This window comes from Muntiacus reevesi, chromosome 6 (assembly GCF_963930625.1).
Source record: "Muntiacus reevesi chromosome 6, mMunRee1.1, whole genome shotgun sequence".
NCBI classification, from domain to species: Eukaryota; Metazoa; Chordata; class Mammalia; order Artiodactyla; family Cervidae; genus Muntiacus; species Muntiacus reevesi.
In genome coordinates, this window is record NC_089254.1 from 34332973 (window position 1) to 34357601 (window position 24629).

The following is a 24629-nucleotide window of genomic DNA, read 5'->3' on the forward strand; positions in this document are numbered from 1 at the left end:
AAAAACAATGGTTTAATTCTAGAAGTGAGTTTGATGTACAAGCACCTCTTTTTGATTGCAAAAAAAAAGGGTTATATACAATGAGAAATTACTGGCTCCTAGTTAGAAACTCCAATCTATTTTGGTGAGCAAGATTCACTAAAAGTACTTTAAATTAATTTTCATTCTCTTCTTGTAACAAAAAAACAGACTTTTTGAAGTTCTTGTTGTATTTTTAAAATAGTATATTGTATTATTTATAAGCTTAAATACTCTGTGCGTTGCATTTCTCAGAGCACCTAGGCACTGCATCATGATTCCATGTTTGCTCAACAAAACCATAATATCCTTGGGAGCATTTACTCTGCCTTAGTCATGTTTTTATTTGTAGTACTTTCTATAGAGTATGTGTAAAATTGCTATGCATTTGTTGTCATGTTACTAAGAAGGTCTAATATTTTATAAACCTAAGACCGTTTAAAAAAAACAAGATCGTAGATTTGGCTAAGGAAAATCATATGGTTCTCAAAGAATCAAGACCAGTCTCTTTAAACTAATCTTTGTATTTCATACTTGGATTCAGCCTACTTTTCCAGCCTGATCTCTCTCTACCTGTATGTGTATAGTCTACTCATTATTCCAAATGTATCCCTTTCCTTCTTATCTATATGAAAAGGCACTCCATTTTTCCTGTCTAGGAGAGATGACAGTAGGAATAGTAGGTTCACAGATGTATTTCAAAACTCCAGGAGATAGTGAAGGACAGGAAAGCCTGGCAAGCTGCAGTCCATGAGGTCACAAAGAGTTGGATACAACTTAGTGACTGAACAGCAACAAACAACATTGTCAAGTAACAAGTTAATTAAATTCTCAGGACTTCCTTTTGTATGAAAACTAAACTTGGGATGAGATGAGCCTCCCTTGTAATTTTTGTTTTGTGTTGTCTTTTGTCAATTGAATGAGCTATATGTAAATTATTTAGAACACTGACCTGCTTAACAAACCTTTAGTAAGTTTCTGCCATCATTAAATGAGACCACAATGAGGAATCCTATATAACCAAGAAAATACATTTTAATCACCTTTTTAATATGGTTAGTTTTGGGAAAATACCTGCCAGTATGCCTGTCGTCTTACAAAACCTAGAAAATGACATGTGGATTTTGATTGAACATAAAAGCCTTTTCAGTTGTTGTTTTTGACAAACCAAGTAAATCTCTTGAGGGAGCCTGAAGTCATTCTGCCTTGGAATACTCATCTATTAAGGCAGAAAAAAACGTGTGTTCCATGTTCTTGCTTGATTGGGCATGAAGTACAGTTGTGACCTACAAAGTCATACAAGCCCGAGTAAGAATTGGACAGCAAAGATACATTTTCTCCTATGGTGGTTTGCTCAGAAATATAATTGGTTATATTTTGAAATGAGTATTTTACTGTATTACAAAATGAATATTGAGCATGTCATCATAGTTGATGTGTTAGTAACACATTTTTGTACACTTTCTTTCACTAGTAATTGTTTAATGCCTCTATTTCTCCACTGCTGCTGCTGCTGCTAAGTCATTTAAGTCATGTCCAACTCTGTGCGACCCCCATAGACGGCAGCCCACCAGGCTCCCCCGTCCCTGGGATTCTCCAGGCAAGGACACTGGAGTGGGTTGCCATTTCCTTCCCCAATGCAGGAAAGTGAAAACTGAAAGTGAAGTCACTCAGTCGTGTCTGACTACTAGCGACCCCATGGACTGCAGCCTACCAGGCTTCTCCATCCATGGGATTTTCCAGGCAAGAGTACTGAAGTGGGGTGCCATTGCCTTCTCATTTCTCCACTAGACTGTCAAATTTATAAGAGGATAAAAGAATTTTGCTTTACTCAAAAATAAATATGGGCCTACATATGGGTTTGTGGCACCTACTCATTTCTTAATAAATATATGATGATGTAAATTTCATTCTTGTGACTCTATAATATATTCCTCTGGCTAATTGATCAAATTAGATAATCAGCTACTGTAAAATCAATAATTAAAAAAATAATCTTTGGCTTCCTTCTCCATCTGGACATGGGGGCATGAGGGATATTATAAACCAAGGACCAGAATCTCTCTCTTCTGTTTTCTCAACCACATCATGAAAAAAATAATTATTTTTTTGTTTTTTTGACCAAGTTTGTCTGTGGTAGCTTCAATGTGAGCTTTCAAAAGCAGGGGAGAGCCTTCATTTTTCCTCATAAATATAATATTCAGATTATTTAGAGGAACAGTACTGGATCCAATTCTGTTAGTTTAAATTTTCTAATCATAATTACTCAACTTAATTCTAATATTACATTTGATCTCTTTCAAGATAAAATATTTCAAATATGAGCTAAAATTCATATTTCTGATCACAGGTATATTATCTATTCACAATCTCTTAGAATTACTTATTAAACTCTTAGAGAAATATTATGTTATAATGCTTGCATGGATCTTAGTATCATAGAGTAGTTCTGCTTCTACTTATAGAAGTAAATATGTTAAATGTATAATTCATTTAGGAATGTCTTATAGTTATTCTGAAGTTGTTTCCTGTTTCCAAAGATAAGGACATAACAAAATGTGAATTTGGTGAGTGATAATGGGTAACTAGAAGTCACCACAATAAAAGTGTGGTTACCAAAATAAATGAGCATATCAATGGAAAAAATGACAATAATAAGAGTATTAGATACAACTGAACTTAGTTTGGGAAGAAAGAGTCTTCCAAAAGTGAAGGACTAATTTGGGAAATAATTTTTGAGACTAAGGGATAAGAACTTGAAGCGTAGATTCACCCCAAAAGAGCGGTGTGCCTTGGAGCAAGTTAATCTTGTCTCTTTTTCAAGTATAAAATGGGCATACCTATAACAAATGCAAAGAACACAAAATAAGTGCTCTCATACTAGACTATTCTAACGATAAAGACCCCAGAAGAGTAATCGTTCTTTAGTTCCAAACTCTAAATATGTGGGGGTTCCCTCCAATCACGAATATTTCAGTAGCCTGGGTAATGTTCTCCCCAGCATGCAGGCTAAGGGGAATGTGAGTAGAATTCCTCCTTGTCATATCATTTATTTTCCTGTGGCACAGACTCCACCCAAGCATCCCTCAGTACTCTCTGCAGGGTTGAACTGACTCTCACCTCCATTTCTAACCCTAAATTATTATTATAATATAATTGTCATATGTTTTTATTCTCTTTGTAGTGTCATAGTCAGAAAGTAATGGTGAGGCAGCATCCTACTGCTAACTTACTTACTGCGCAGCTCAGCTTTGATCAAGGATTGTAACTCTCCGTGGCAGAAAGCTTCTGTGTTTGTAACTGCCCTCATTCTTGTGGTTAAAAGAATGCAAACAATTCTACAGTTCCACCTCTTTATTCTCCTTCTTGTCCGGTTGTTTTTTTTCCCTCTCCCTTTTCAAGTCTCTGTCCTCAGGGCCTGCCTGACCGGAAAGGTCTATTTAGAATTTACTAACTTCTTTTGCCCACAGAAATTACTCTTGGTTCTTCCTTTTCTCCTTCTTAGAGAAAGAATTTTACCTCTCATCTGTAATGATTAGTTAAAAAAACAGCAACAAAACCCAACAGCACAGTAATGTTAATAGAATATTGGTTTTTGCTGTTTAGAAAATGTGAATATTTAGCTTCTTGTATCAAACAATGAAATACATCTTGGGTTATAAAATACTTTATTTCTTATTCCATGAAACAATGTTCTTCTTTGAGACTGAAATAAACACAAAAATTCAAACAATTAGAATGTTAGAAAAATAAATGAACATAGCTTAAATCCAAAAAGATCATGGATTTCTAATCCTAAATGATAAAAATAAATTGTAAGGAAATGAATAAACATTTGATAACACAAAATTAAACTTTCATTTGAAAAAAATTGTATTTATGTGTCTATATTTTCCATTATTCAATATTTACTTAACCAATATTCATGTGCAAACTAAAAATTAAGACAAAAAGTTTTTAAGGACTATGACAAAGGATTATGTTACCATATTAAAGTACTGGTTTCAGGACATATATATATATATATATATATATATATACACACACACACACACACACACAATTATTGAAGATCCTAAGAGGTTTTGTTTATATCTATAAATATGTGCTATAATTAAAATATGTGCTAGAAAAAAAAAAGAAAAAAATATGTGCTATAAATTAAGAGACATTTAAAAATACATATCTATTACTTTATTTAAAATTGTAAGAAACTCATCACTTGTTAACACAAATACGTATTTGAATGAAAATGAATCTCCAAAATCAACTAATGAGAATGTAGCATTGTTTTACATTCTTACACATTTCCTAAATATCTGGCTTAATAGGTTTATTCTCATATGAGCATCTGTATTCAGTTTGTGGTGACAGCCGTATCTATAACCTCTGGAAAACAACTGCACTGTACGCTTACCAGAAAATGAGAGCAAAAGAGGCAGATTAGATCTTCACATTATTTTGAAAGCAATTATGAATTTGCAAAACCCCTGAAAACTTATTGAGGAAACTTGGGATTCTCTAGCTCACATTCTGAGAACCATTGTCCTAAATCAATCAGATCCATACAAGGAGGGATGAATAACTGCCACAAAAGCAGCATTGTTACTACATAATTAAACAGGACTATAGGAGGTGTGAAAGTAAGTCACCAAGTTCTCTAAACTGCACGATTTATTATTATGTAACCATTCAAACTAGGTTAATCACATTGATTAAATGGAAACATTTATATTATAAAGTTGAAAGCAGAAGGATGTGAAATTAAATGTTTAAAGTGGCCAATTAAAATATCCACAGATATTCCCATTTTTAAAATGACTGGAAGTTAGATCTAAATAAAACTATTTTTTAAAAAAACATTTTTTAATGGAGTGGGGAAAAAAAAACAGAAGCAAATACTCTGTTAGTGATGCCTTTGAGACATAGATGTGTATTTCCCAATGTCCAAGTGAAAAGAGTGAGAATCCAGTCTCCATCTCCTGGGCTATCATGGAATTTTAGGCCACTGAACTGTTTTCTTCTAGGATTCCTATTTCTCTCACCTAATGAATCAGTTCTTTATTGGTTAGAATTAGACCCAAAGTAGTCATTTTCCAAATAATTCATTTCCGTTATCTTTGATGGATGGAATTTTCAATAAGATGTGTCAGGAACTTGTCAGATGATGTAACTTTGCTGAAAGAGAATTTCAGCAGATGTCTATAGACTGGCTCTCCCATGGCTACTGTGTTTGGCCTGTGAGGCAGCTTGGTGATCTGTGTCAGAACACGTCATCCATTTCCTTCCTCCAGCTGTTGCTCCATGGTACCCTCCCACACTGCTATTTAATTTGCAATTTTCCCATCTTTTCCTCATCCATTTGATCTGCAGCATGTTTCCCTACCTAGATTAATGAATGGATTTCTCTTTCATGCGGGCACATGTGTGTGTCTCTATCTGCTCATTCCCTGGAACAACTCAAAGGTTTCAGAGTGCTCCTCCAACACTTGGTTACCATTGCAGAGTCTGTAGACAGATTGATTGCTTCTGAGAAAACACATGTGAAGCAAATTTGTGAACATATAATAGACAAAAAGAATGTAGAAATTTAATTTTTCACAGAACTCTCATAATAGTCTTAGTTGTTACATTCTTAAAATATGTTCAGATATTGAACATATTGAATTGGTTACTTTGTCTCAGCTAACATTCATTTATGGTATAGTTTATTTCATTAACCCATTTTCATGTACATGAGCAATTACTTTATGTTCGTTGTTTGAATTATGTTTTCATCATTATTGTGTCACATTGTGATGTGAAACATTAATGTAAAAAAATAGATAAATATATCAAAGCTGGTTGGTGGAAATGTAAAATTACCAGGGAAAATTTTATAGTTCTATGTAAGTATATAAATACTAATAGTTAACATAATTCTATTAAAAATGTAGTGTAGAAGGAGATTCCATATGTGTTTGTCCATGTGAAACTTCAAGGCTGTAAATTTTCATAAAAAGCCATGACTGAAAGATAAGATTAGAAAGTATGATAAGGATGAACTCTCAGTGATATATTTGCCCTTGGCCACCATCATATTCATTGTTAAACAATTCTATCAAATAGTTCCTGGATCTTTCTGATATTTTCAGAACAGTTGCTCAAATATGACTTTTAACATTATAGACGGACCTATAAAAACCTAGAATAATCATAATAAAATTAATCTTTTAAAGCATTTGTTGTGTGGTAGGAATTGAGAATTCTCTGCTTGGATTCTCTCATCACCATTGTGAAAAGAAAAAATCTGAAAGTGTTAATCATTCAGTCATGTCCAAATCTTGCCACCCCATGAACTGTAACTCACCAGGCTCCTCTGTCCATGGAATTTTCCAGGTAAGAATACTGAAGTGGGTAGCTATTCCCTTTTCTAGGGGACCTTCCCAACACAGGAATCAAACCTGGGTCTCCTGCATTGCAGGCAGATTCGTTACTGTCTGAGCCAGCAGGGAAGTCTACTATTTTTATTGCCATATTATAAATATGGTAACTGAGTTTGGGGAAATTAAGTAACTTATTCAATGTCATCTAGGTATTTAATGATGAAGGAAACATATTTATCTCAAAGATGTCTTCAGGCCTCCAATTGTTAACCAGTGAATAAGCCATCCAAGGCTACATGAGCATCATTAAAAACAACAGACAAACTATTTTCAAGAACTTATAAAACTATCATATGGGTGGAGGAAGGGAGAACCTAGAATCACATTCACCTTCAAATTCACTTGTAGGAACGAAGGAATGAAAATGCAGTATGTTCTCCCAAGTCTTCAGTTAACCTCCCAGACCTAACCCTAAAGATTCTTCTCTGGCTCCCAAGGTCATGTCATTTGTACCCACATGATTTAGCAATAGGAAGTTTTCTGGGAATTTTCCATGCTGTTCAGTGCATGTCATGAGATTCATCAATATCAGGGCATCATAAGTAGTCAGAAGTTTTTCCTCAACTCTTCTACTTTACCTTATTCCTTTCTCCCAATGATGTCTACTTACCATCTTTGAATATTGACAATTGCTTCACATATAAAAGAGCTAACTCCCGCTTAGTAAAAATAAATGCATTTATTTGAATATATGCATAAATCCACTGCTCTAGTGGCACAGTCTCCTCTATGGTCTGATATCTCTCAATCTTTATTTTTCTATTTTCTTATTTTCATCTGTTCCTGTCTACCATTTAGGAATATTATAATCACTAATTTTAATTATGTATAATTTCTGCAGTTCATTATAAATATTCTTTCTTTCAAATCGTACAAGTTTCTCAGGTTCACCTAGCTATACTCCTTCAAAACAAACTCACAGCACTTCACAAGGCGTGCTCCTAATTTAGTAATCTCACTATGGGATCATAAGCTCTCGTAGAACTATGAGCCACTATGGTTCTCCTTGGTGATTACTTCAAATATTAAAAAAAAAATAGTTTACTTTTCTCCCCAAGATCTAGTCATTCCATGTTCCAAGAACTCCTGTTTATTTTTTAGTTTTTGTTTTGTTTTGTTTTGTTTTTAACTAGTTTCTGAGATCCACCAGGAACCAATTAACAGTAATTAACACCAGCCTTTCAAAGTCAATTAGTTGTAAACCACCCAAAAATCAGAACACAAGATCTTTAAAAATTATACAACATTAATTAAACCCACTTTCTATGGAAAATATAATAATCTTGGTTCCTACCAATTCTAAGTTTTCTGTAGGACATTTGAGATCTTGTATTTTCTTTCTGCCTTTGTGGCTTGGCCACCCTCCCAAGAAAGGAAATTACATTTAATTTTCTCCTTTTAAAACTACCCATGCTTTCTGAGATGATTAAATAAATTCTTCCTAATTAACTTCCTGGTTAATTTCTTATACTGCTTGTGAAAAAGTTTCCTGTTTCCTAAAGTTACATGTCTTTCCTATTGCCTTTGTATGTGGCTAATAGCATATTCACTGAAATAGTATCACAAAAATCTTTTTTACTCTTCTTGACATTGTTATGTATAGTTACAACTCTTCTGTTGATTTCCCTCTTCATCCTTCTTTTCTTTCTTTCTTTGGTAGACTGCACATTTGTTTACCATGTGTCCTCCTGTCTCAAAATTTATTGTCAATTACATTTGATGTGGGGAAAGAATGAAGACAACCCAGTTCTAATTTTGTTTTGAACAATTTAATTTCATTGCATTACTACTGATTAGATGACAAGCAATCTAGAATACCCTGTTTTGCTTCATTCCTATATTGTTTCCCTTCTGACTTGTCATAGTTTTATAGCAAAAGTTAAGTATACTTATACAGGTTAATAAGTCCTGCTGAAAACATCTCTCACAATAAAATTTGTAATAAGCATATAAAGTTATAAGACATTTTCAAAAATTCAAGTGAAACAAAATATAGAAAAACAAATAATAAGCTTTTAATTCCTGATAATAAAAAAAGTAATGATATTACAGCTGTACATTCTTAAAATTCAAGTTAGGTTTTAGTTCTTGGTAGCAGAATTTTTAGAGTTACTTAAACTTGTAGTTTTTTTTTAAAGGCTTTAGATAAGAGTTGCTGATTCAAAAGTGTGATTTCTCTATTCCTCTTTGAATTCTATGCACATTAGCAAAACCTGACTAGCAAACTATATGTTCTGGATTCCATTCTGATAAGCAAATTTAGGCAAGGGAAATATATGCCAATGCCTTTGCAATTAAAATGTATTTCAATGTAACACCTTCAAATATATCAGAGCAAAGATTCTGAGGTCGTTAGTCTGTTTAGGAATTAATTTGTCAACATGAAATAGAGAAAAAGGTGTCATAATGTTCTTATGTGGTTTTCAGATAGACTTAATCAAAACCAAGCTTCTTTATGGTCATTAAAGGTTACATAGTAACTTTTTTCTTAACCTGGAGCACAGCATCCATACCTGGAATTTTAGAATCTATCGTTTTCCAACATCATTCAAAACTTAAATATCAATGTGCAGAATTATCACAACTAAATTTTTAATTGTATTAAAATTGCGTTTCATAATAAAATAACTCTATTTGTATTTACTTAAATTGAGGACATTTCAAAAACTAAAACATATATAGAAGTTAGATGAAATGACCCAAGTGAAATCTTTTTATACTTAGACTTTCTTGCAGGTGCAAAAATTACTTTATATGAAAAAAAATGGAGACTTTCCAAACTGCATATTTTTCTCATTAAAATGCATGTTGTAAAGGTTCTGATTTCATAGTGATTTAGTTTTACTTTATACAATTCAATTTATATTCATTTAATAGGCTTCTAGTAAATCACTGGTTATAATTAAAAAACACATTTCTGAAACTGTTATGTTTAAAGATATATTTAAGATTAACCTAAGGTCCAGGCTATTTCCTTATAATATGGAATACGTTGAGAATAGAGTGCTGTTTATACTTTTGGAATTAGAGTAAATTCAAGTGAATTAGATCTGATTTTGAATTTGATCATAAGAATATATTAGAAGTAAAGTTAATTAGCATTGAGGTATGATAAATAAATGGCTATCTTACCTCTAAATTATCTTTTTAAAAGGACAAATTAAACTTATTACATTGCATACACTATAACATCAGTAGGATCCAAATCCTTATGTACTTTTAAAAGATTAATTTAAAGAAGAAATATATAAAATTTTTAATATCCATAGATACATCATTTAATGTGCACAGTAATCAAATAAGGTCTGTAAAACAAGGCATGAATCAGAAATGTAGCAAAAATTTGTACGGCATTGCCATTTCTTGTTAAAACCATTTTTGGAGACTTTTTCTTAACTATTTCATTTCTTCCTAGAATATTTCCATTTATACCATTATGAAGCACCATGTCACTTGAGACAAAACAGGTTTTTCATTCACATTTTATTGATCAGGGAATACACATTAAGAAATTACATTCTCAAGAGGTTACCAATTTGTCCTTTATTCCTGGTTTTTTGCCTTAAGACGCTTCAACTTAAGCTCGTATATTTTTCAGCTTTCTTCAAAAACCTCCTTAGTTTTGATTATCTGGATTCAACAGGCAAACTTTTCAAGTAGAAACAATATGATCATACCCTTGATCAAATAAATCATACCAAAAAACAAATCATAATGAGAAATTATTTAAAAGTTAGTTGTTGACTTAGTAAATTCATGCTTTTTAGAAAGCGTTTATGTAGATTCAGATTATCCAGTTATTACAGAATCAACTTATATAAGTGTGGTAAATATCTATACTTGAATATAGGTTAAATTTTAGTTTATTGAAGGAATGAAATTTTTATTTCCTATAAAACAACTGAGAAAGTTAGCAGAGCCAAGGACTTCAAAAGCAGCTTTGTTTTTGTTATACTGAACTTATGAAACACTGGAGCCTTTGTTTCTGGTCAAAACAACTGTTTCTGCCTTCATAATGTGCACATTCTAATTTAGGGGATTCCACTCTGTATACTTAATTTCCCTGAGAATCTTAACTGGAAATGATCTGTTATCCTCAGTTGGTCATGAAGTTCTGGTGTCCAGATGCTATATTTCACTCTCATGAAGTTATGGTAGTAGATAAATTGATTTTGTGATTTGGTTGGAAGACTAAAATTTCCTATGATATAAAGAAGAATGCCGTATTTTCACCATTTTTGGAGGAATGGCTTGAATTTAGTGATTCTAAATTATTTATACCTTCTGCATTTTCCTACCAAATACTAACTATATCTATTTGTTTCTCGTGGTGGTGCATACACAGCACATGAACTCAGAAAATATGACATATGTAAAGAATCATATCTCAAAGGACTAGCACCAAATTCTTTTTTTAGAGAAACATTTCTTTTTTTTTTTTTTTTTTTTTTTTTTTGAAACATTTCTTTTTTAAGTGATATAACTGAAGAGTAGATCCTCCCATCTCACCCTGACCCAAAAGCAGAAAAATTCCAAGAGTACTGCTTTGTCTCTATCTATGTTTGGCAAGATAAAACCTGTTGTGCATATGATTCAACATTCATTTGTTGTTGGAAATGCATATATTGTATTTGAAAAATCTCTTAAGAGAAACTATTCAAAATGCTGGCATCTTAATGGGAGATGAAGGGAAAGAAATATGAATAGGAAGAAAGTGGAAACTAAATGGGTAGGATAATGGTACAGATACGTACCTTCATATAGTTAATAATAAAATCTATTTTTAAATGCTACATTTCCCTTGTATTAAAAGAAGAAATGAAAAATGGTTAGTTTATTAAGGGAGTGGGTTCTGAGCCATCATACCACTTAAGGAACTAGCATCAGTTGCAATGAACACAAATCTTTGGATGAAGTTTTCTTAGCTGTGTAGATCAAGTAAAGATTAAGCAATGACTTCACATGGAGGGAGATACATTGCCAATGCTCCTTAATATATCTCTTTATGTCCGAGAACTCTATGAGTGCGTTATTACATCATTATAGGCTTTGCTTTAAATTTTAAATGTTCATAGTGTCATTTTGATGAAATTTTATTTTCATCTAGAACATGGTGACATTTTTATTTCTATATTTTTTTCAGAGCATTAAGCTTTTAATAAATGACTTGGGAGTAAGCATTAGTGTGTCGAGATAACATATGTTCTTAATAGGTAACTGACACATAAAAGAAGAAAAATGTGATTTAATGAAGCAATTTCAGTATTTGTAACTTAACATATGGTTTGAAAAGAGGATAAAAATCAATAAACAATGTGGACTTAAAAGCTCACAGACAAAACTACTTCTTCGGTTAGATTCCATGTTTTATGACACTTTAATGTTGTGCTCATCGAGACTTATGCTTTCTGAAAAATACACAATGGAAGAAAAAAGTGTCAGTTGAAAATTTTATTTCAATTCTATAAATAGCATAGCATGTCAGTTTCTACTCTAATATGACAAAGAAAATGAAACACTTTTCTTCCATATTTCATATTAATTCATTCATCTATGTTGAATTACGCTTTACCCATCTGTATCTTTATATCCACTATATATATTATGTAGGATCATGAAAATATATTAGGCATCTGGAAGATATACAAAGAAATAATTTATCTCATAGGAAAGAGTCTCTTGTGTTGAAACTTCTTATTTTTGGATAACTTTTCTTTTTTTTGTTTCAAGATATTCTGAGAACTGATACAGTAGATGATCATGTTTTCCAAGCACTTCTATTTTATTCTAGAAAGGAGGCTATATGTTTATGTATTTTATGTGCATTTACATATTTATATAAAATATGTTGTGTGTATAATGTAACTGTTCCCAGCATCAGGGTCTTTTCCAATGAGTTGCCTCTTTCGATTTGGTGGCCAGAGTATTGGAGCTTCAGCTTCAGCATCAGTCCTTTCAATGGATATTCAGGGTGATTTCCTTTAGAGTTGACAGATTTGATTTCCTTACTGTCCAAGAGGCTCTAAATAGTCTTCTCCAGCACCACAGTTTGAAAGCATCAATTCTTTGGTTATAATGAATCTAAAAGAATGTAGCAGTATGACTCTGATCTGCTTGCTTTCTAATAGTTTCAAATGTGTTTCAGGATGCAATAGCATATTGTTACAGGAATCCAAAATCAATGCAGACAGTGACTGCAGCAACAAAACTAAAAGATACTTGTTCCTTGGAAGAATAACTATGACAAACCTAGACAGTGTATTAAAAAGCAGAGACATTACTTTGCCAACAAAGGTCCATATAGTCAAAGCTATGGTTTTTCTAGTAGTCTTGTATGGATGTGAGAGTTGGATGATAAAGGAGGCTGAATGCCAAAGAATTTATGCTTTTAAACTGTGGTGCTGAAGAAGACTCTTGAGAGTCCCTTAGACAGCGAGGAAATCAAACCAGTCAGTCCTACAGGAAATCAATCAACCCTGAATATTCACTGGAAGAACTGATGCTGAAGCTGAAGCTCTAATACTTTGGCCACCTGATGGGAAGAGCCAACTCATCGGAAAAGACCCTGGTGTTGGGAAAGATTAAGGGCAGGGGGAGAAGGGGGTAAAAGAGGATGAGAAGATAGGGAGGTATCACCGACTCAATGGACATGAGTTTGAGCAAACTCTGGTGGATAGTGAAGGACAGGGAAGCCTAGCGTGCTGCAGTTGATGGGGTCACTAGAGTCAGACATGACTTAGCAACAGAACGATAACCAACAGAAATGCATCCTGCTTTTTCTCCAAACCTCTAGCCACGTTACCTAAACATGTTCCTGAGACATTCCACAATCCATGCTCAGTCTTGGCCCTTAATATACTGTCAACATGACCAGACAGTTTCTTGCCTTACTATAGGAAGGGATGAACTTAAAAAATCTACTTGAATTATTGAAGTTCTCTTTGTATCTTCTGAACTAGAGAGGTGAAAGTTATCATGATGTGTTCTCCTAAAGATCAGAAAACTCTCAATTCCTAATTAAGCACTTGGAAAAATGAATTGTGAATTTGGGGAGCTATCTTTCAAAGGCTTATCCAAGACATGATACCACTGGAGGAAAGCAAGCAGAATCAGTCCATGTGAAAATAAAGATATGGGTCTTATGTATGAGAAGGGTGCGAAAGAGTTTTGAAGGCCATCTAAATCATTAAGAATGTTGACATTGTCTTTATATAAGTACTGTGAATAAATATTTACCCTCTGCAAACTACCAATACCTGACTATCCAAAAATGCTTTCTAATGCATTACTTTAAAGCATAACTTTGTGTGTGTGCACATGCTTGCATACATGCTTTTATACAACTTTGTATTTATAGTGGAAAATTTTGGTCTGGTTTCCAAGAAGGATCACAGATATGCACACCTCATCTTATCCTCACTCTGTTCAATCACTACTAATTCTCAAAGAATGCCAAGTGTCATGACAGATCAATATGGCTACATTTCAAAGGGTGCTTGAATTTTTTTTGGAAACGTAATTGACAGGTAACAGCAGTTAAGAAATACAAGTGATGAAAATAAAATAGCAACCATGGTAATTAGGGGCTTCCCTAGTAGCTCAGCTGGTAAAGAATCCGCCTTCAGTGCAGGAGACCCTGGTTCAATTCCTGGGTTGGGAAAGTCCCCTGGAGAAGGGATAGGCCACTCACTCCAGTATTCTTGGGCTTTCCTGGTGGCTCAAATGGTAAAGAATATGTCTGCAATGTGGAGGCTTGGGTTCAATCCCTGGGTTGAGAAGATCCCCTGGAGAAGGGAATGGCTACCCACTCCAGCAGTAACCCCTTCTTTGGTTATAATGAATCTAAAAGAATGTAGAATTCAAAGGACAGAGGAGCCTGGCAGGCTAGAGTTGGAGATGCAAAGAGTTGGAGTGAATTGAGTGACTTAGACTTTCACTTTGGGCTTCCCTCGTGGCTCAGATGGTAAAGAATCTGCCTGCAATGTGGGAGACCTGGATTAGAACCCTGGGTTGGGAAGATCCCCTGGAAAAGGGGACAGCTACCCACTCCAGTATTCTGGTGTGGAGAATTCCATGGACAGAGGAGCCTGGCAGGCTACGGACCATGGGATTTTCAAAGAGTCAGACACAAGTGAGCAACTTTCTGTTTCATGGTAATTGAGGATTTATGTAGTTTTGGCATGATTATGGCCTGAATCATTCTTTGGTTACAAAGTAGCCTTATTAATGGTGCTTTCTAAGAATTCTAGATTTAGATTTAATAACGGTATAGAATACACAGTATTTTTAAACAAGATGAATGGAAAATAAAAGTGAGTCTGTCCATTGTTACTAGTAAACATGTTCAATATGGGGGAAATGTAGAATATAAGTAACCCGGTAGCAATGTAAGTGTAATTTGGACCACCGATATATTACTCTCATGGGATACATGTTTAATTACAAAGAAAATTTTTTCCAGCTTTAAAAAAGCGTATTGTGTTAAAACATAAAACATACCTGTTAATACATAAAACTCTATTGTGTTAAAAATATGTGTATTAATTGTTTTCAGTGAGAATTTACTGCTTTATGTATGATTAAAAAGAAATACTATATCACCCCCACCCCCTCACCCCATTCCCTGCTTCACAAAACACTTGCTCAGGTTCTGTAATGAGTGATGAGAAGCTACAGACAAGTATGTCAGAGCTCAGTGAAGGTGATGATGTGATCTGAACAAAGATTAGGAAAATGAAAAAAGAAATTTAGATTGATCTGAGGGACATTCCAGTGATCAGTGCAATAGAGAGTGACCTAGATTAACTGAAAGATCATAGAAGTATATTAATGTGGAACAGAAGGAAGAAACAAATGTTAATGTTAAATTCTAAGTGTCCAGCTTTTCTGACAGAGCAGATACAACACTGAAATAGGAACATTAGTAGTCAGGTCAATTTGGGGTGACTCTGGGAAGCAAGAATGTTATTTCCAAATAGGAGATATTGATACATGGTGGAGATATCAAGAAGGCAGACAGAGATATAAACCTGGAGCTTAGGAGCAGCCTGGCCTAGAGATCATATTGTTAAAAATTCTTTAAACTTTCTTATTGAAATCATAGATGCATGTGAGAATATCTGGAGATTATAGTAGAAAAAGAAAGGACACCTTGTAAAAAATATTCTAGGAGAAAATATCAATAAAGTCTAATGCTGTTAAGATATTAGATAAATTAAGGCTTGAAAATATATTGTTGAGATTATTAACATAAAGGCCATGGGTGAAAAAGGACATTCAGTTCTGGTGGATCCAGACTGAAGTGGAGGGAAGCTCATTTCTTCATACTGATGATTTTCCTCCAGCCACAGTGTCTGTCCAGATGTTGTGCATTATGCAACCAATATCTTCCTCCCCTCTTCATCTTCCTACACTCACTTTTTCACTAAAACTTTTCTGACCTTACAGCCTAGTCCAAAGCTCTTAATTATATGCTTTTCAGAGCTATTTACCATTCTCCCACTTATCTGAGTGTTTTTTTAAAACTGATATTAGTCTCCTTTCTTAAAATTTCATCTTCAAGAGAGTAAAGTGAAGTTGCTCAGTCCTGTCTGACTCTTTGCAACCCCATGGACTGTAGCCCCCCAGGCTCCTCCATCCATGGAATTTTCTAGGCAAGAGTACTGGAGTGGGTTGCCATTTCCTTCTCCAGGGGATCTTCCTGACCCAGGGATCAAACCTGAGTCTCCTGCATTTCAGGCAGACACCTTACCGTCTGAGCCGCCAGGGAATCCCCTGAGAGGACCATGTCTATTTTTCAGTTTAGTTCAGTCATTCACTCATGTCAGACTCTTTGCGACCCCATGGACTGCAGTACACCAGGCTTCTCTGTCCATCACCAAATCCCAGACCTTACTCAAACTTATGTCCATTGAGTCGGTAATACCATACAACCATCTCATCATCTGTCATCCCCTTCTCCTGCTGCCTTCAATCTTTCCCAGCATTAGGGTCTTTTCAAATGAGTCAGTTCTTCACATCAGGTGGCCAAAGTATTGGAGTTTCAGCTTCAGCATCAGTCCTTCCAATGAATATTTAAGACTGATTTCCTTTAGGATGGACTGGTTGGATCTCCTTGCTGTCTAAGGGACTCTCAAGAGTCTTCTCTAATACCACAGTTCAAAAACATCAATTCCTCATCGCTCAGCTTTGTTTATAGTCCAACTCTCACATCTATCATGACTACGGGAAAAATCATAGCTTCGACTAGACAGACCTTTGTTAGTAAAGTAATATCTTTGCTTTTTGATATGCTGTCTAGGTTGGTCATGACTTTTCTTCAAAGGAGCAAGCTTCTTTTAATTTCATGGCTGCAGTCACCATCTGCAGTGATTTTGTAGCCCCCAAAAATAAAGTCTCACTGTTTCCATTGTTTCCCCCTCTATTAGACATGAAGTGATGGGACCGGTTGCTATGATCTTAGTTTTCTAAATGTTGATCGTAGATTTCTGACAAAACAAGTTCCACTGAAGAAGGGAATGGCAAACCACTTCAGTATTCTATTTTTATAGTTCATTTATTCCCCAAGCACCTAGCCCATTTTGGGACATTGTAAGTATTTTAAAATATTTGTTGAGAAAAAGAGGAGATACAGGAAGGAAAAATGAAGGTGCCGAAGGAAGGGAAAAGGAAAGGCAGAGTTAAAGCTATAAAGTTTTATTCACTAGAAAAGGGAATAAATGAAGAACAAGAAGCCAGGGAGAATTTATAGACTTCCAGAAAAATAATGAGTAGATTATATAACTTCAAAACAGGAAAAAACTATCTCAGAATGTAAGTATAAACTACATGGATTAAGCGAACACTTCAGTTACACAATTTGATGAATTACATAAGTTGATATACACAAACTCATGTGACTACTACTGAGATAAATTTATGGGATTCTTTCATGTCAGTTTCCAGAAAACATCCCCTCAATTAAAGCTAGCATTCTGACTTTTATTACTATATATTTGCTTTTCCTTTATTTGAAATTTATATAAATGGGAACATACATATTTACATGTGGAGTCTCGCTTTTACTCAACATTATGAGATTCATTTTGATGTTTTGATCATTATTTTTGTGTAGAAAGTAATCCACTAAAATCTCAAATCTTGACTTCAGAAATTTTAAATTATATTTTTACAGATATTTCTTTAGGCAAAGAAGATAACAGAAAACTCAGATAATTTTGAGTGAATTTACATTTTGTAGTCTATGTAAAAAACCTAATTTTTTTGCTGAATATATATTCAAAATTATTTAGTATCTTCTCTCATATATAATAGTCCTACAAAAGCAATAATCTTAATAATCATGTAAATTTTATCTACTTCTCTTATATGAGTTAAGCCACATTAATTTTTTATGGTGAAATTTACCTTTAAAATCAGTTTCATTGGATTATAATGTACATATAATAAAATTTACTAGTTTTAAGTGTAAATTTGATAAGTTTTGAAAAACATGCAATCACCTAGCCACTATCACAGTCATGGGGGGAACATTACAATCATGTCAAAGTTCCTTATGCCCTTGGGTAGTCAATTGCCTCATTTCACCTCTGGCCATTGGCAGTCACTTATGAGTGAGATTTTATGAATCTGAAGATGAACATTTTCTAGGATTCAAAATAGCATCATCGTAGTGGATATATACTATTGTGGCTCATTTTCTCTACTTACAAATTTTTTAAAGAATCATTTTTGTTGCATGTAGTCTGCTACATTTGATTCTTAAGTAGTTTTTCATTGTATGAATGTACCATTATTTATCTAGTCACTAGTTGATGGAAATTTGTTGTTTTTTAGTTTTAATATAATAATATGTTATTAATAATAAGGCTACAATGACTTTTGAATGAATATCTTTGAGTAAGTATATTTTCATTTCTTTGGAAAAATTACCTAGCACTTAGACTGCTGGAATATATGGTATGCGATGTGTACAAATTTATAAGAAACTGCTGATTGTATTTCTTTGCTAAGTAGCTATATGATATTGCATTCTCACAATTAACATATGCAAATTCCACATCCTTATCCATACTTGGTGTTATCATCATTTTTAGTGATGGCCAAAAAATAGTGTGTAGAGATAGCCCCTTGTGTTGATATTTTGTTTTTTCCTAATGACTTCATGGGAAATAGATGGGGAAACAGTGGAAAGAAACAGTGTCAGATTTAATTTTGGGGGGCTCCAAAATCACTGCAGATGGTGATTGCAGCCGTGAAATTAAAAGATGCTTGCTCCTTGGAAGGAAAGTTATGACCAACCTAGATAGCATATTAAAAAGCAGAGGCATTACTTGCCAACAAAGGTCCATCTAGTCAAGGCTATGGTTTTACCAGTGGTCATGAATGGATGTGAGAGTTGGACTGTGAAGAAAACTGAGTGCCAAAAAATTGATGCTTTTGAACTGTGGTGTTGGAGAAGACTCTTGAGAGTCCCTTGGACTGCAAGGAGATGCAACCAGTCCATCCTAAAGGAGATCAGTCCTGGGTGTTCATTGGAAAGACTGATGCTGAAGCTGAAACTCCAATACTTTGGCCACCTCATGTGAAGAGTTGACTCATTGGAAAAGACCCTGATGCTGGGAGGGATTGGGGGCAGGAGGAGAAGGGGATGACAGAGGATGAGATGGCTGGATGGCATCACCGACTCGATGGACATTAGTTTGAGTAAACTCTGGGAGTTGGTGATGGACAGGGAGGCCTGGCGTGCTGCGATTCATGGGTTGCAAAGAGTCGGACACAACTGAGCAACTGAACTGAACTGAGCTGAACTGAATGGTGAAAGTGAAAGTTGCTCAGTCCTATCCGACTCTTTGAGACCAACTCTGTATTGTCCATGGGATTCTCCAGGGCAGAATACTGGGGTGGGTAGCCTTTCCCTTCTCCAGGGATCTTCCCTACCCAGGGATTGAACCCAGGTCTCCCACATTGCAAGTGGATTCTTTACCAGCTGAGCAACCAGGGAAGCCCCATGTGCTAAGCCTCTTCTTGTGCTTATTTGCTATTTCTATTTATTCTTTGGTAAAATGATGGGTGCACATATTGTGAATATTGTTAAATAGAGTTATATTAATATTATTGAATTGGAGAAATTCCTTTTACATTCAGGATGCAAGTTGTTTTACAGACACATGTTTTGAAAATACTTTCTCCCACTGTTTTAGATTAGTTTTGTCTTTCAATTTTGAGTAAGTCTAAGGATATTAACTGATGGTTTATATCCTGCTAGGTCTTTCTATGATGGAGAGTAAAAGCATGAACTATGATCCTTTAGCTCCAGATTATTTTTCTGCATACTCTTTATAAAATGATTCTTTCTCCTTCCTTGAGCTGTCTACTCTCACACACGAAGAGATCAGCAGTTTTCCAAATACTGAAGAGACTCCTCTGAAGATACACAGAGGTCAATCTCTTCTACTGTGGAGAATTTTCTTTTCCAGAACTCTGGTCCACAAAGTCTAACTTTCTCAGTTTTTCAGAACTTGGTTCTCTGTATCCTCAACTCAATAAAAACTTTGTTTTATTCTTGAGTCTTCTAAGCCTTTCTGCACTGAAGTCAGTGTTCTCTGTATTTTGTGTTTTCTTTATCTAGTTGTTTAAGGCAGAAGGGTCAATCTGGCCCCTGTTATTACACATGGGCCAGAAATGTTAGTCTTTATCTTCCATGATGTTGGTAATATTGTAAAAAGTCCATATTGAGTAGATGGACAAACATTTCCATTTGATAAAATTTTATTGTAAGGAATGTCCATATTCAAATAGATTTCAATAATTTCTTTGCAAAAGTATAATGCAAAAGTATTAAAAATCATATAGCCAGATTGTTTCTTTAAATAATTTGTATGTTTAGACTTATAATTGTCTGTCTGTACTTTGAGTGACTCTTCCTTTCCTGATGAATATTGTTAACTTTTTTTGACATCTCCACTTGGCTGTTCCATAAGCACATCATCTACCTCTCAATACTAGATTATTCTCAATGGACAAGTGTTTCCTTAGAGAATTGGTATTTGGCAGAGGATGAGGTAGGACTCAATAATCACTCTAGACGATTTAGTTTGAGTAAGACTGAATCAAATTACTTTTAAGTATCCTAGCCTAGCTCAGTTATAGGCAATTTAACGCAGTCATAGGCAATTGAATCAATCCACATTCATTAATTTTCCATATGTTCCACCATAGAAATCTTTCTACAAATTACCTTGAATCCTGTGGTCCCCTCCTTACAGAACTTCCAGTATTTTCCATTGCCTGAAGGACAAAGCTGAAACTCTTAAACATGGTATCCAACCTTCTTCACAAATTTGACTCAAGTTTTCAGCTTCATCTCTCTCTACCTCACTCTCCTCCAGAATAGTATAATCTGGTGGTTAATTCTGTGGGCTTCAGAGTTCATGTTTTAATTCCTTACCATGCATTCATGCAAAATTTACCATAAAGCTCTAATTCTAAATTTAGAGTACTGATTGTCAATGAATTGAGATAGTATCAGTAGGTCCTCCGTCACATGCTTGAGAATGAGAATATACTTCTCACAATATATAATGTGATATCTGGCATTTGGGAAATGCTCACCACATACATTCTATTTGTATTATTCATTCCCAGTTATAAGAATTATATCAGTAACTGTTTATAACCATTTTTACCAATCTTACCAGACTGTGTGTTTATTCAATTGTGTAAAATTTTAATTGTGTAAAATTGTGTAATTGTGTAAAATTTTAAATTGAAGTAATTCTATTGACAAATATTGTGACCCCATGCACTGTAGCCCACCAGGCTCTTCTGTCCATGGAATTCTTCACCCAAGAATACTGGAGAATACCTGCCATTCTCCAGGGGATCTTTCTGACCCAGGGATCAAACTCAGGTCTCCTGCATGGCAGGCAGATTCTTTACCATCTGAGCCACCAGATACATCATGCATATACATATATATGTTTAACAGTCTCTTTTTCCCTGCATTTAAAGCTCTTTTATTTTCCCTAAATGTTTATTTAGTATAAAAATGGAATTTGAAGACCTATACTCTTTATAAATTTTAATTTTTTTTCTTAATTTTCTGTACTTATTCAGAGATACAATATTCTTGTGCTCATAGCAATCACAGTGTGGATATTAAATAAGTTATCACAAAAATGCATTTACGACATTTGATAAGAATTGCAAAGGGAAATGAAAAATGTTTCTATGGCAGCAAAGAACAAATGACTTGAGAGTTTAGGCAAGATTTCTTTGAGATGGTGAATCATAAGATGACATGTAAAGAATAAATAAAAGTTCATCTGTTTGGGAATGGGAAAGTCGGAAATGTATAGTAGACAGAGATTCTAAAGTGTGAGGGAGCATAAACTTCCAAAATGGCAATAGAAATTTTTCATTAAAAGAATGGTGTCTAGAGTTATACTGCTATTTTCAAATCTTTGAAGGGAAGAGAAGCTGGATTGTGTAGGTAGTGTGTCCAGAATAAAAATTTTAAAAATCAGTTTTCTGGTTTCAGTCATTCAGGTTTGAGATGATCAGGGCTTGGATGAAAGCTATCAGTGAAGATGGAGAAACTTAGAGATAATAAAGACATTTTCAGAAGGTATTATCTGCAGGATCTGTTGATGGGATGAATGTGGGGTGAGAAAGAATAAAGAATGACTTCTAGGTTTCAAGCACCTACATTCATGAACTAATGTGAGAATTATAAGTTTGTAAGCAACTTTTTCATGTTTTATCCTTTAATTCCAAAGAAATTATCTTGGATGATTTGGAATTTAAATGGTGTTTTCTAAAAAAGTAGGAGATGTAATCTTACCTTGAAATAGTATTTGAAGGTTGATAAAACATACAGGCCACTATTTGAAAGCAGTAATTAAATCTTTATAACACACATTGGAAATTACTTAATAAATGGGTGTTAGCTGAATATATCATAGTGGACACATGATCATATTAACTGCTGGGAGAGCAGAGAGTTTGTGCTTATCATATGATTGATATTGTGGTAATTCATGTCTATACAAAGTTGAATGGAGACTTTACTGATCAGATTATTCTAATAGGTTCATATTTTTTCAAGTGACCCTTATATTCTTTTGAAATTGCTTCATTTCTCTGTTTTACTTTGTACATGGAGATATAACCACTGTAAAAGTTAAGAAGCTTTGACTCTTAGAATTCTAATTTCCCTTTTATAACTTCAATTTTTTATGGAAAATATTTTTAAAACAATTTTACTATTTTGTTTTTATACATTCAAATGTGAATTAAAAATTTGATGTTTTCTCCCAAAAGACTACACATTTTCACTAGAAATGCCAAAGCAGTTATAAATGTGTTAGTATTATAGTTGACCTGACACAAATATTTCTGATACATCCTTTTAAGTACATCTGCATAAATGTATCTTGAACTTAGTATAATCCTATAATTGAATGTCCTAACTAGGATATAAAATCACTTGTTGTTCAGTCACTAAGTCATATCTGACTCTTTGCCACTCCATGGGCTATAGCACGCCAGGCTTCCCTGTCCTTCATGATATCCCAGAGTTTGCTCAGACTCATGTCCATTGAGTTGGTGATGCCATCCAACCATCTCATCTTTTGTCGCCTCCTTCTCCTGCCCTCAATAAAATTGCTAGACCTAAAAAATATTCTTTAATCACAAGTGTTATTATAAATCAAGGAATAGAATTTGATTGAATTATTGATTAATTTTAATATATTATTTTAAATTTACCTAAAAAATACCACTTTTTCAAATTGCCTCTTAAGAGCATTGAGAGTTCATAGCTTATAATTACATTCATATAAATATTCAATTGAATAGACATCTAGATAATTTACTTTAATAATCTCCTGTATAGGAATTATAGAAGTTTATTCAATATTTATTTATTTCCATGAGTTAAATAATCTAAAAATAAATTTTATTATATCACATCATGGTTGTTTTTGAAAATGTGTGTCTGATACAAAGTTAAAATCACTGAATTTAAAAATTCCTTCTTGCTTTTTTTTCTCTCTAAAATGTTGAACAATTATCCTAAGTGATGATTTGAGTATTAGAATTATTCTTTCCCAAAAACTAATTCTTATCAGTAAAATACTTTGTCTATGAATGTTGAAGCTTTTTTTCAGGAATATCACCATCAATACATTCTTTAAAGGTGCTATTACTGTAAATTATCATGTAAAGGTTTTGAAAACTGTTGTTGAAATTGAGAAAAGGAAACATTCTTCGGATTTAACGTCACATTTTCTCTTGGCTCTATTTATCAAAGAAAAAGCAAAATTTAAGCAGCATCTCAGAATATTTTGCCCTCGTGGTATGAATGGGACCCAAATGCCCCAATCAAAATAACCACCATTATATTCTTTGACTCTGTACCTCATGTGCTCAGACCACAACTATGGGGAAAAGTTTTACAAACATTTTTTAAGTCACCATACCCTTTCCACAGTTCTTGCCAACTTCTACACAGTAGGAACTATGAAAACGAGTGCCAAAACCTCACGTTCCTCATATAGCTTCTAACAGCTGCAAACCCTTAAGCTTCAAGTGCAGCTGCCTTGAGTAGAGCTATTGAAAGAACCCACAAAGGCAGATACACAGATTACATATGTTCAATAATTTTAAAGCAGTAATAAGAATATGTGGTTATATTAAGGCCATTAGGCAAGAGGGAAATTACACAAGCAGGCTCTAATTGACCTTGCAGGAAGAGTCTAATCTCCTTTATTGTGCCTTCATTAGTCCCCAAATCATCTACTTTTGTTAGGATTATATATCTTTTCAACACACAAACCCACACCAAATACAGTGTAATTACATTGGTTCAGTTAGTGCACGATCTCTGATTTGTAATTTTCCAAGGGAACACCATTTGGACAGTTAATTCTTGAAAAGTCTAAAGCAATCCCTCGTACCAAATTATTACCAGGGACTCATACATGTGATATACATATATATACATGCACATACATACACATACATAGACACATACACACACACGTACACACATGCCAACATGGTACACACATACCACAGACATCTGAGCTATACCATATAAAAACAAAAAGAACGTTCAAGTCAAACCCCACATCTGATGGAAATAACTTAAAAACGTGTTTTTCTTCCAAACTTTAAAAAAAT